This window comes from Lissotriton helveticus, chromosome 7 (assembly GCF_964261635.1).
Source record: "Lissotriton helveticus chromosome 7, aLisHel1.1, whole genome shotgun sequence".
NCBI lineage: Eukaryota > Metazoa > Chordata > Amphibia > Caudata > Salamandridae > Lissotriton > Lissotriton helveticus.
In genome coordinates, this window is record NC_136068.1 from 821,622,469 (window position 1) to 821,634,697 (window position 12,229).

Consider the following 12,229-nt stretch of genomic DNA (forward strand, 5'->3'; position numbering starts at 1 on the left):
TATTTCAAGTGATGTGCTCATGGGGTGGTTTCTGTTTGAAAAATGTATTCTTTTATTGTCAAACCACAATACCATGCAATGCCAGCGTACAAAGCACTGCCGGTGCGCAGTGCGCTCCAATGCTCAGCGCGCTGCTCTCCTGGTTGCTTAGTTTCACCCCTAGCCTCCCCTCGCCTCACTCAGACAGTCAGATCATGAAGATCTTATTTTGTGCTTTGCACTAAATTGCACAGCAAAAGTAAAAGCAGATCCAAATAAGAAATAATAACCTACGAGTCTCGCATACCCCGGTGACGTGACACTGCACATGACGTCACACACAGTCACACTGTCTTAGTGCATTATCGAATAACTTAATGTTGTCATAAACGGCATGATAAATTATCATGCCGTTTATGACAGTTATCCGCTCAGAATCTCAAGCACACATCACGGGAAAGGGGGAACTTGGGGAAGTACTGTAGCAGGGAACGACGCACGACAGCCATGACTGCCGCAGCCCGCGTCCTACGCAGGGGGACATCAGCGAGGCAGCCCCTTAGTGGCCATTCGGCATAGCTCCCCGCCGGTATTCGGGGGGCGTGGAGGGGAGGCATGCATGACTCCTTGCCCCTCCCCGCGATCGCCATATCACGCGGCCAGGGGAGGGCTTACCTGCCGGGGGGGGTGTACCTGATATTTAAGCCCCAACGGCCCCTGGTTCGGCTTCTGTTCCTGTTGTCTGCCCGCTCGAGTGCTGCACCCGCGTCGTGTTGTCGTCCTTCATATTACTCTTGCCTCCCTCCCCGGCCCCGTCCTTGGGCATGACCAGGTTGCACAGGGCCCCAATGGTGGAATACCATGGGGGGGGGTGGAAAGGCGGCCGTGCGAGTCGTGGGTTCGGGAGGACCCTATTTTAAAGGATTGCGGGTTCGGGACGGGTGGGGTAGGTGTAAGCGCTTGGCATAGGCATGTTTAGGTAGTTGGGACCGGTAGGTCTAAAACAGTACTACTCTCGGCAATAGAGCAACGGCCCTGCATGTTCAGCGGCCCGATGCAGCGGACCACCCTCCAAGGGGTTACCACCCTCCAAGGGGTAAAGCTGGTTAGCGAGCGTATGGTGCATGTTAAGTGACCCGACCCGATGTCGCGCTTGTGCATGTTAAGCGACCCGATGCAGCGGAATCACCCTCCAAGGGGTTTTAAGCTGGTTAATGAGCGTATCATAGCGCGTGTGCAGCAATTGCACTACACCGCGACGCGCCTGCTGACCTTGCCCCACATGGCCGGGGTTTCCGTACAGGCTCAGTGTGCATGTTAAGTGGCCCGATGCAGCGGATCACCCTCCAAGGGGTTTTAAGCTGGTTAATGAGCGTATCGTCGCGCGTGTGCAGCAATTGCACTGCACCGGGACGCGCCTGCTGACCGTGCCCCACGTGGCCGGGGTTTCCGTGCAGGCTCAGTAATCCAGCTCTCAAGTTATGGCCAATTTTTCGACCGATGCCGGGGTAACCACACGTGGGGGCGGCTTACAGCGCTTCCCAGCGTTTCGCCCACAGAGGGTCTGCGGGCCTTTAAGACGATGGCGGGACACCTTGGTGTGCCCCTTGCCCCGGGGAAGACCGAGGGTCCGGCGCAGATCCTGACTTTTTTGGGCATTGAGCTGGACACCATCAAGGGTGAATCCAGGCTCCCTGCCGATAAGGTTGAGGATTTGAAGCGGGACATTCAGTCTCTATTGGGCAAGGACAAGGCGACCTTGGGTGTTGTGCAGAGTCTGTTGGGTAAGCTGAATTTCGCGGCACGGGTCATACCAGCTGGCAGAGTTTTCTCCCGCAGGTTAGCCAAAGCCACAGCCAACATAAGCAAAAAACACCACTTGGTGCGCCTGGGCCCTGGTCGGAAAGCAGACCTTAAAATGTGGGACGAATTTCTGGAGAATTTCAATGGTACAGTGATTTGGAGGGCCCCCTGGGAATGCAGCCAAGAACTTTGTCTTTTCTCAGATGCATCAGGTAGGGAGGGTTTTGGTGTTATCTTTGGAGAAAAGTGGTGTGCAATGCGCTGGCCCGATGCATGGCGGAAGAAGGGGATCACAGCAAATATAACTGTCCTAGAGCTCTTTCCCATAGTGGTGGCAGTGCATTTATGGCCAGGGGGGCTGGGCAACAGGAAGGTAGTGTTTTGGTCAGACAACATGGCCGTAGTTCAGGCTATCAATGGGCTATCAGCCACATGCCCCCTTGTTTTGAGTCTACTGAGGGAATTAGTCAGGGCGGGACTGCAGAACAACACAGAGTATAGGGCGCAACACATTGAAGGTGTAAAGAATGTGGCAGCTGATGCTCTCTCTCGCTTTCAGTGGCTCCGTTTCCGAGAGGCCTGGCCGCGGGCGAGGGCGGCGATGACATCATTCCCGGCCCCTCTATGGCGACTCCTTCGGTGGGGGAGCGATTGAAGAAGATGGGCGCGCGATCCCTGGCCCCTGCTACCCGAAGGAAATATGCCTCCCAACTGGCCACTTTCAGAGCAGTGATAGAGTCCTTAGAAGCGACATCATTGGGACTTCAGGAACAGGTTGAGACTTTTGTGGTTTGGGCCAATGAGACTGGCAAGAGCCATTCCTGGGTGTGTGTCCACCTTGCGGCCCTGAAGCATGACACCAGACTCAATGGGGGTGATGACCCCTCTTGCTCTTACAGGGTGAGGGCAGCACTGAAAGGGTGGGCACGTGAGGAGACGAAGCCCGCTGACACCAGATTGGCAATAGAATTCCCCGCATTGCAGCGCATGATAGAGACCCTACTGCTAGTCACCAATTCCCCATTTGAGACTCAGCTTTTCTCCACTGCCTTCTGCTTGGCTTTCTTTGGCGCCTTTAGGGTGAGCAGTAGCTAAAGCTAAGACAGATAGGACTGGTGCAGCATTGGATATGCTGGATGTTTGCGTGACAGACGCCCTGGCACTTCGCATTCGCAGATCCAATACAGACCAGGCGGGGCGGGGCACAATGATAGTGCTTCAGGCTTTAGGGGACCCCAGATACTGCCCTGTCGCCACGGTCAGGGAATATCTGAAGATCAGACCGCTCCTAGCGGGGCATTTCCTCATTCATGCAGATGGGGTGCCATTGACCAGGTTTCAGCTGGAGCGCATCATGGGGGCAGCGTTGGCTAAAGCCGATCTCTCAGGAAAGGGGAAGAAATTTTCAAGCCACTCCTTCAGGGCAGGGATGGGTGCAGAAGGGGTCAAGAGGGTAGGACGATGGAGCTCGACCTGCTTCCAGCGATACATTCGCCCCTAGAACCCAGGCTGTGAAGGGCATTTGTAGACCTAATGGTCCCTAAGATATGTGCTTAATTCATGTCAGAGGCTAATCAGCACGACTTTGCTAATTCATGTCAGAGGCTATCAAGCACGACTTTGCAGTTCATTGTGTGCAGTGTAAATCATTAAACCATGTGTGTTAAGTATACGGCGTCCTCCCCTTTTGTTTGAACATTGATTTGTTTTCTTTCCAGCAGGCTGTTGCGTATGGGTGATGGGACATTCTTATGTTGCCAGGTTGGAACAGTGGGCAGCATCCAAGGATTGGACCCGGGGTTTCGCACAGACGCAGTTTGTATGGTTGGGCCACCCAGGAATGAAATGGGGCAACGCTAGGCTCAAGCTGGATCACCACCTTGCTTTACGGAGGGGCCCACCCAATGTCCTCATTATTCACCTGGGGGGAACGACTTAGTGACCAAAGGGAGGAGGGCACTGATTTAGGCCATGCAGAAGGACATGGTAGCGATTAGCAACAGGTTGGGAGCGGGCGAGCTATGGTGGTCCGAGATTGTCCTTCGCAGGGAATGGAAGGGGGCAAGATCCCCGTCAGCAGTAGAGCATTCTCGCAGGAGGGTCAACAGATCCATGCAGAAGTTCATGGAAAGGAGAGGCCTTGGTTTCATTAGGCATGTATTAATACAAGAGAAAACGGAAGGGTACTATGATAAAGACGGGGTACACTTGTCTAATTTGGGAATGGATATGTTCCTACTGGACGTGCAGGAGGCACTAGCAGCTGCAGGATGTAAGTAACTAAGGAGGTGGGGGGGCTCTGTCATCGACGGTGGCCTCCTCCAGAGCTGTGGCGGAGTTACAGGGCGATCTATAGGCAGACGGGTACAGTAAGGGTACCTCTGCGGCAGACTGGTACAGTAAGGGTACCTCTGCCTGGCACAGTAAGGGTGCCTGAGCCAAGTACCCGGAGCCGCAGGCGGTTCCGGGAAACCGCGACGGCGCCCCGTTAGTCCTTTGGGCGGTCGGGGGCCTGAACCGACCGGTGGATGTGCCACACCGCTCCGCCCTGACAGGGGGGGCGGGAGCATGACAAAGGATCGGCAATGTGCTGCACCGTCAGAGAATCAACTCACCGTGCTGGCTGGCTCTTGAGGCAGGCGGGACAGCGAGAGGCTGCCTGCTTTGGATCGCCCGTAAGATGACCCACCTAAACGTCATACGTTTGTTGTATGAAAATAAACCTGCAGCAGTTCTTACCCATAATCACGTGTCCAGTGTATCATTTGAGGCTGGATGTGTGGGAAGTGGGGCGGGAGCGAATGACGGTGTGGGCACTATGCCGCTGCCCGCGTCCTACGCAGGGGGACATCAGCGAGGCAGCCCCTTAGTGGCCATTCGGCATAGCTCCCAACCGGTATTCGGGGGGCGTGGAGGGGAGGCATGCATGGCTCCTTGCACCTCCCCGCGATCGCCATATCACGCGGCCAGGGGAGGGCTTACCTGCCGGGGGGGGGTGTACCTGATATTTAAGCCCCAACGGCCCCTGGTTCGGCCTCTGTTCCTGTTGTCCGCCCTCTCGAACGCTGCACCCACCCTATCCACTTACCCAGCGGCTCGATAAGCAGCGCGAAGTAATGGAATGTTTTAACGTCTTGTTTGTGTTGCAGGCGGAGTTACAGGGCGATCTGGAGACAGACGGGTACATTAAGGGTACCTCTGCGGCAGACTGGTACAGTAAGGGTACCTCTGAGCCAAGGACCCGGAGCCGCAGGAGGTTCCGGGAAACCGCGACGGCGCCCCGTTAGTCCTTTGGGCGGTCGGGGGGCCTGAACCGACCGGGGTTGTGCCACACCGCTCCGTCCTGACAGGGGGGGGCGGGAGTATGACAAAGGATCGGCAATGTGCTGCACCGTCAGAGAATCGACTCACCGTGCTGGCTGGCTCTTGAGGCAGGCGGGACAGCGAGGGGCTGCCTGCTTTGGATCGCCCGTAAGATGACCCACCTAAACGTCATACATTTGTTGTATGAAAATAAACCTGCAGCAGTTCTTACCCATAATTACGTGTCCAGTGTATCATTTGGGGCTGGATGTGTGGGAAGTGGGGCAGGAGCGAATGACGGTGTGGGCACTAGGTCACTGTGCTGCATCACAGAGAACAACAGACAGAATGACTGCCGACTTCAGTTTCAGTCTCAACAGAGTAGATGGTTATGGTACGAGGAAGAACAGGAAGGACACTGTTTAGAATAAAAGAAACTTGTCAACGACAAAGATTCAAACAACGAGTACAAGAAATAATAATTCCTTCCCTGAACAGTTCACTCTACTCGCGATAGAAATAGACAGTGTAACGTTCTCAGTACACTCAAAGGAGCTCACAAACCCATGCAGACAGTCGAGGGTCTTACTCTCAATATGGTACAGTTGATTCTGCTGTATCACTCACCCACCAAACACCAAGGATGTTATTAACCCACTGAACAGATTCATCGCTCACTGAAGCAGACAGACATACTCACCCCAAAACCGGAGCATACCATTGCCGCTACTCAGTCACGAGCCAATCACAATCACTCAGCCTGTCTGGCAGCTCTGGCAGTGGCTCTCACTGTGAGCCAGTCTGGCTCAGTGAGCCGCGTTGACGAATTAGGCAGCCTGCAGCAGCAGGCCAGGCCAGGAGGAGCAGTCCATGGCCTACCACCAGTGAGAGCAACGTGACGCACGCAACTAGCAGCAGCACACAGTCATCATGGCCCGCCGTAATAATGGCCAGGGCAGGCCCAGGGCAGAACAGTGCTGGTCTCTGATGACTTTAGTTCACTTTTTAGAGACGCAGTGAGAGAGACACCAAAAGTCAGTCAGCAGCAGCTGCTGACTGACTGTCTGCACAGCGTAGCGTACGGTCACATCACAGACCAGAGCAGACACACACAGGCCAACAAATCATCAATTTATAAATAATCATCATCATAAATATGCAGCACTCTGCGCAGGGTGTAGCTAGAGCTAGACTCGTACTCACTCACTGTGTCGAGTCGAGACTCAGTACTGTGTGTCGTCGACATTGAGCCTTTTCCCCTGAGCCGAGTGCTGTGGTCGAGTCAGACAGACTCAGAGTCTGCTAGAGTACTGACTGCGCTTGTTCGATGCGACAATGAAGAGTAGACAGAGCGAGGCCTCCCAGACCAGGGAAGGGCACAGAGGTCACTCAGGCAGAGCTCGAGTGCTCCGAGCCTCTGACTCTCTCTCACTTGCTCAGTCACACTGACACTCCCTTCTGTGTGTGCAATGGCACGCAGGCATGCACGCACGGAGGGGAGGGGAGGGGGAGCACCGTCCCAGAGCAGAGAGAGCGGGGCTGATGACCGTCACCATGACCAATTACGGCACTGCCTTACAATAAAGCCATGCAGTGATCGGCCAATATGCCCCCATGCTCCTGGACATGCCCCCAGTCACAGGCTCTGCCGCATTATATGCAGCCTCTGCCCAGTGTCTAAAGCAGCCAATCCAGGGACTTGGATGGCCAGGGGCAGGAGACCTCGCCACTCCTTAAGAGTCCTTGGGGCTGCGGCTTAGACCCCCACTCTATTACAGGCGAGAGTGCAGCAAGACCAGTAACATTGCACATGTCGGGCTGGCCAGGAAAAGGCACTCGGCCAACCCGACATGCGCATTTTGCTGGACTGGCGTAGAGGAATGCTGCTGCATGCAAGTTGCTCCTACCCCATCCCTGCGAGTGATGTCACGTACTAATAGCATGCCCGCGGCACGGCTGACTGAGAGAGACAGCTGAGTGCTGAACTACTGTGCCGTGCATGCTGCGGGCTGAAATTGATAAGAACTTTAAGTGCTGCTGCTGGTGGACCCGGGGGGGCAAATTACCAATGGGGCAATGCCTCAAAGCGCCTACAAAGGAATCGCCACTACCTAGACTCTACCATCTATGAGTCTGCCCTGCTAAGTGGTGCCATCCCAGCCCTAGACCCTCGGAAGTGGGCCAAAGGTGTATCTCCAGGGAAACCGACACATCTTCTGCTGAGCCACATATCCCCAAGCAGAACTGACACATTTCCACGGCTGACCGGCGCAGCTTTGAGCAGAACGGACACATCACCACTGTTGCATGAATTGGACCCATTGCAAAAGACTCGCGTAAACCGCAGCCTCCCGCATCTGGGACCAATGCATCACCTTTGGAACCGCTGCTGCGTGATGCTCTACCCTGTGCGAGCTCCTTGTATCCCTCATCAATGGCAGCCTAAACGACGATGCTGGTTCGCCGCATTGCAGCTTCACCGCTCATCGAAACCGATGCATTGCCTCTGTTGTGCCTTGCATGTTCGATACCAGACTTTGTTTTGCAAGCCCTGTAACAAGATCCTCGGCGACGACGCATCACGACCTCGCACTGCAGCCTCGCCATATCTCTGAACCAGCTTTTCGCCTCAGCTGTGCGATGCATCTTTGACGTGGATCTACGCAAGTGATCCACAAACAGGATTAAGGTACTTTGGTTTAGAGGGCAAGCTGGGTCCCAGTATCCGACCTGTGCTCCATCATGATCGGCCTGAAATTATGAATTTGTCCTGGTCTGGCGCAACCAGATATCCCAAATAGCCCTTTTTGCTTCTTGGTGCTATTTTACCTACAAATTATTAGATTCAAATCTCAAGTTCTATTTATTAGATTATTGTCATTTTGGTTGTGTTCATTTATTAAATGAAACTCTTTAACTTGGTGTGTGATCTTTTAGTGTGGCTTTTTTACTGTTTAAAGTGTAGCACAAATACTTTACACATTGCCTCTAAGTCAAGTCTGCTGCTCTGTGCCAAGCTACTAGTGGGTGAGCACAGTTAATTTAGAGTTTGCCTGCCTCTTACCTTGACTAGGATTGTGGTTGTTGCTTGACTAGGGCTCATCCCCTAGTCAACCTTCAACCCAATTTCTAACAGATAGATAAAATCATGCTGGGTTGTACAAGAGTTGAATGTGAAATGATGACCAAGCTGTAGTACTTTCCCCCACCTCGGTCAAGATTGCACAGTCTTACTGGCATCTCTGATATCAAATAAGATCAAAAAGAAACAAGCAGCCCCTATAACTCAAAGCGAAAACAGGGCTATTTAAAGGCTAGGAAGGAAAGGGCAGCTAATGTCCAAGTCATACCCTGACTTGATTATAGCAATCGACCTAATTTAAGAACTAATCACATGATTTTTTGGCAATTTGGATGTAACTGCTTTCTGCCCGTATTTTACTACAGAAAAATCTGATACGCAATTGCCGAAAATTTTAAATCCACATTTAATTCATAAAAACTGCCAAAATTGGATTGCATTGAAGATGTCCCAGACATCTCTAAATGTGTTCCTGTGTTGACCAATATGAATATCGTTCAAGAGAGCTGGTGTAAATATGTGAATTAATCAAGACTCCATTTTCTAACATGGAGACTTTTATGCAGCAAGCTGTGATAAATTAATTCATGCGAGACGATGGTAGCCTCTAAACATTTTCGATCCGCAGAGATAACAAACAGGTCACGTCAAGGTATTACTGCACTGTGCTCCATAGTTTGAATCCGAATTTACCATGTGCTTTAAAAATTAAGGTGACATTTTTATACATTTTAAGTGACATATAGGCATGACAAGAAAGAAAATAAAGGAAGATGTTCCTTCTGTGGAATGGCACACGTGAGAAATAGTTTAGGCGAGTATGTGAAAGAGCATGTGAAAAGGTGGACTGACTTCTTACTGACATTTAAAAAGAAGGAAAAGATGAGAAATAGATAAATGAGCAATACTTTGAAAAGTTCAAGAACATTTTTTTTCCAGAAGCGGAAGTACGATGGTTGTTTGAAAGTATTGAATAAGATATTGGTGGACATAAAGATTTCACATAAGCTCTTAGGTGAAGAATGATTCATATAGGAGTTGCAGGTCAGCATGCTGAAGGCACAAGGAGATCACTGAAACACCCACAGCATAGTGGCATGGGACACCATATTAGACTGCTGGAGCCCCAGGCAGCTGTGCATTGACATGCTAAGGCAGCAGTTCGTAACCTGTGGTCCAAGGATCCCTGGGGTACCGTGATGCCAACTCAGAGACTCTGCACAGGTTTAGAAAATTAAATAATATTAACAGATAAATAAGTTGTATATAAATAAAGAAGCAAAATGTAAAATTGAAAATGTTTAAATTTTCTGTAAATGCGAAGAAATTGTAGGCAAAAATGTAAGTTGGTATCCTCCAATTGATTCATGGGAGCAGTGCCAGTGCCTCAACAAAATATAGTATTGATGATCGGTGGCCTAAATTGAACTTTAATAGGCTCCAACCATACCATTAAAATTTTGATTTGCTTATATTTGTTTATGAATTAAATAAAATATTTTATGATTTGTGCATTTGTTTGATGAATGCTTGTTTCCATATTTTGGTGTATTGTTTTGCGGTTCAAATCATCAAAATTGATTTGCCCGGGGGCCCTGGATTCCAATAATGAGTCCATGGGGGTCCCTGGATTCTAGTAATCATTTAGTGGGTGGTCTCTGCATTCCAGTAATGATCAAGGGGAGGTCCACAGAAGTCAAAAAGGTTAAGAACCACTGTGCTAATGAGTTTATAGGACCCTCCTTTCCCACTTCAAAAGCACCAACTATGCACCGGACCAAATGTAAATTGCCTCAGGTCAACAACAATCTCGGCATTACTCTGGAGTTGTGTTGGCCTAGCTTATGTTTCCTAATTAAACATCCTTATAGATTCTCTGATTCACATACTGTTTTGTATCCTTCCATATTATGGGCCCAGATATTTTTTGGGCTTGGGTATGGGAAGCAGAGTTTAGACCCTGAAACAGATTCAGATGTAGAGAGTCAGAATACAATATGTAGCTTAGCAGTGGATTTCAAAATAAGTTTTATGGTGAAAGTTGAAACCAACCAAGGGTGGTATTGCTATTCCCCCAAAAAGTTAGAAGGCGGCAAGGTGAAATAACACAGTGCTCCAAATCTAACTGCAAACGCCAGCCACCAATATGATTTGAAGACGACAGGAGTTCTATTTATTCAAAGAATCTATTCAGAGAAACGAAAACAACATTAACATATAAATATATAATTCCCATAGCAGATTAAAACAGATCTCTAGCAGCTGCTTCAAAGTTTAATATGTAACAGCATGCTTTGGAAGCATGTGCACGTTGATGTACTTTCTATTCAAATAGTGTGGCATGGATTTAGGCACTTAATCTGGTTTCATGCAAATGTGTTAATTGATGAGACGTAGGGCCTGATTATGAGTTTGTCTGACAGTGTACTCAACCACAATACATACACTGTCGAACTATGGGTCTGCCCACTCTTTTTTGAGTCGAGTAAACCATCAGGTTTTCTACGGCAGAGCCCCCACTGACACCACCGGCAGAAACCTTGAACCGGCAGCCTGACGGATTAGAGGGCGTCGGTGTAAGACCATCAGAGAGCCAGTCCTATTTACAGCAGACTGTTTGATTTAGTTTTTCTTTTTGAGACCACCAAGGAAAACCTGACAGTCCTGAACAGGAAAGACGTCAAACACATATAAAATATTCATGACACTGAAAAAACACTGAAAAAACTGGGTGTCAGGGTCATTAGTAGTTGGGTCTACAAAAACAAACTCTTGCTTTAGGAGTTTGTTTGTGAAAAAGAAAACAGTTCGGTGTGAAGGCACAGATCAATGCAAGGCCAGTGGTGATCCCACAATATGGGGGGCGGGGTGGCATTTCGTCAGGGTGGTGGTTGTAATGTCTTCCGTCACCATAACAGAAAACAGGCCACCTAGTCAACCCTAAATCAGAAACTTAGTCCTATGCTTCTGAAGTGCTTTCCTATCAATCATATAACCCCTGGTATGGCAATGTTTTACATTGCCTAACTAACACCAGTTTAGGAGCCACTTTACATTCCAACATCAAAACTAAAATGGGAAGAACCCACAAGGAGTAGTGATCAATTCATTTATTTGAGCTAATTAGTTGTCTGACTAAAGGGAAACTAACGGTACAAAGATAGCTATGTAGTACCTTACTCTTAATGTAGTAATATACTGCTAGCGAAAAATGTACATACTTACACTTAGTGTACGTTGTGTTCAAATGTCGCTATGGATGGACCAACAGAAGTCATGAATACAGAGCTCAGGACTCCAGCAATTATGCACAACTCTTAAGACTATACTTATATTCATTTGGAGCAAAAGGGAATGAGAATAGATTACTTTTAAGGTGCTGTTCTATAGTCAATTAATATTAAATATCTCTTTTTTACATCTGACAAATTGTTGTTTGAATTATTAGAATTAGAAATTACAGTGTGATTTAGAATACAAATATCTCACGAGGGACTTTTGTTTTCTGGAATGTAACATGCCTCCTAAACTTGTGTTTATTCTTAATTATGCAGAGTGGATTTTCATGGCTTCTCTATTGAATTAGCACTCCACGCAGTTAGAAGTTTAACTGAGGTGGCGTTTCACCCAGTAATCTAAATTCCATTTTTCACCTGCAGAAAGCTGGTAGAAAGTGTGAGTGGAAAGGGCCTGAATGCAGACAATACATGTGCTACATGGCCCAATTCCTGAACCCACGTTATTCCAGATTCTGGACATCAAACCTGCAATAGTTAGTAAATGGGGTGCTGATGATGACTAAAATCAGTAACACCGGGCCTAGCAACCATCTTCCAAGCCAACTAGGCACGAGGGTTTTAATTGCAAATGTGTGTGCTTTGATTCAGGCTATGTTTTTATAGTCAATGAACTTAGGAACTACTACAGATAGAGCTAAAATCAAGAAAGAGAAGGGAACCATAGACAAAATGATATAGTGTATGATAGGAGATCAAACATTATTGGATTGAAGTTTTCAGAAGAACCACCATTCGAAGCAAGACATCTCTATGCAGGGAAATG

At 49.0% G+C, this 12,229-nt stretch overlaps 1 protein-coding gene across 2 annotated transcripts in view; it reads right to left on the minus strand.

Moving 5' to 3' along the window:
• The window catches only part of MYOT (myotilin), a 673,370-nt gene that overhangs the window by 287,113 nt on the left and 374,028 nt on the right, over positions 1-12,229 (minus strand). The window lies entirely within an intron of this gene.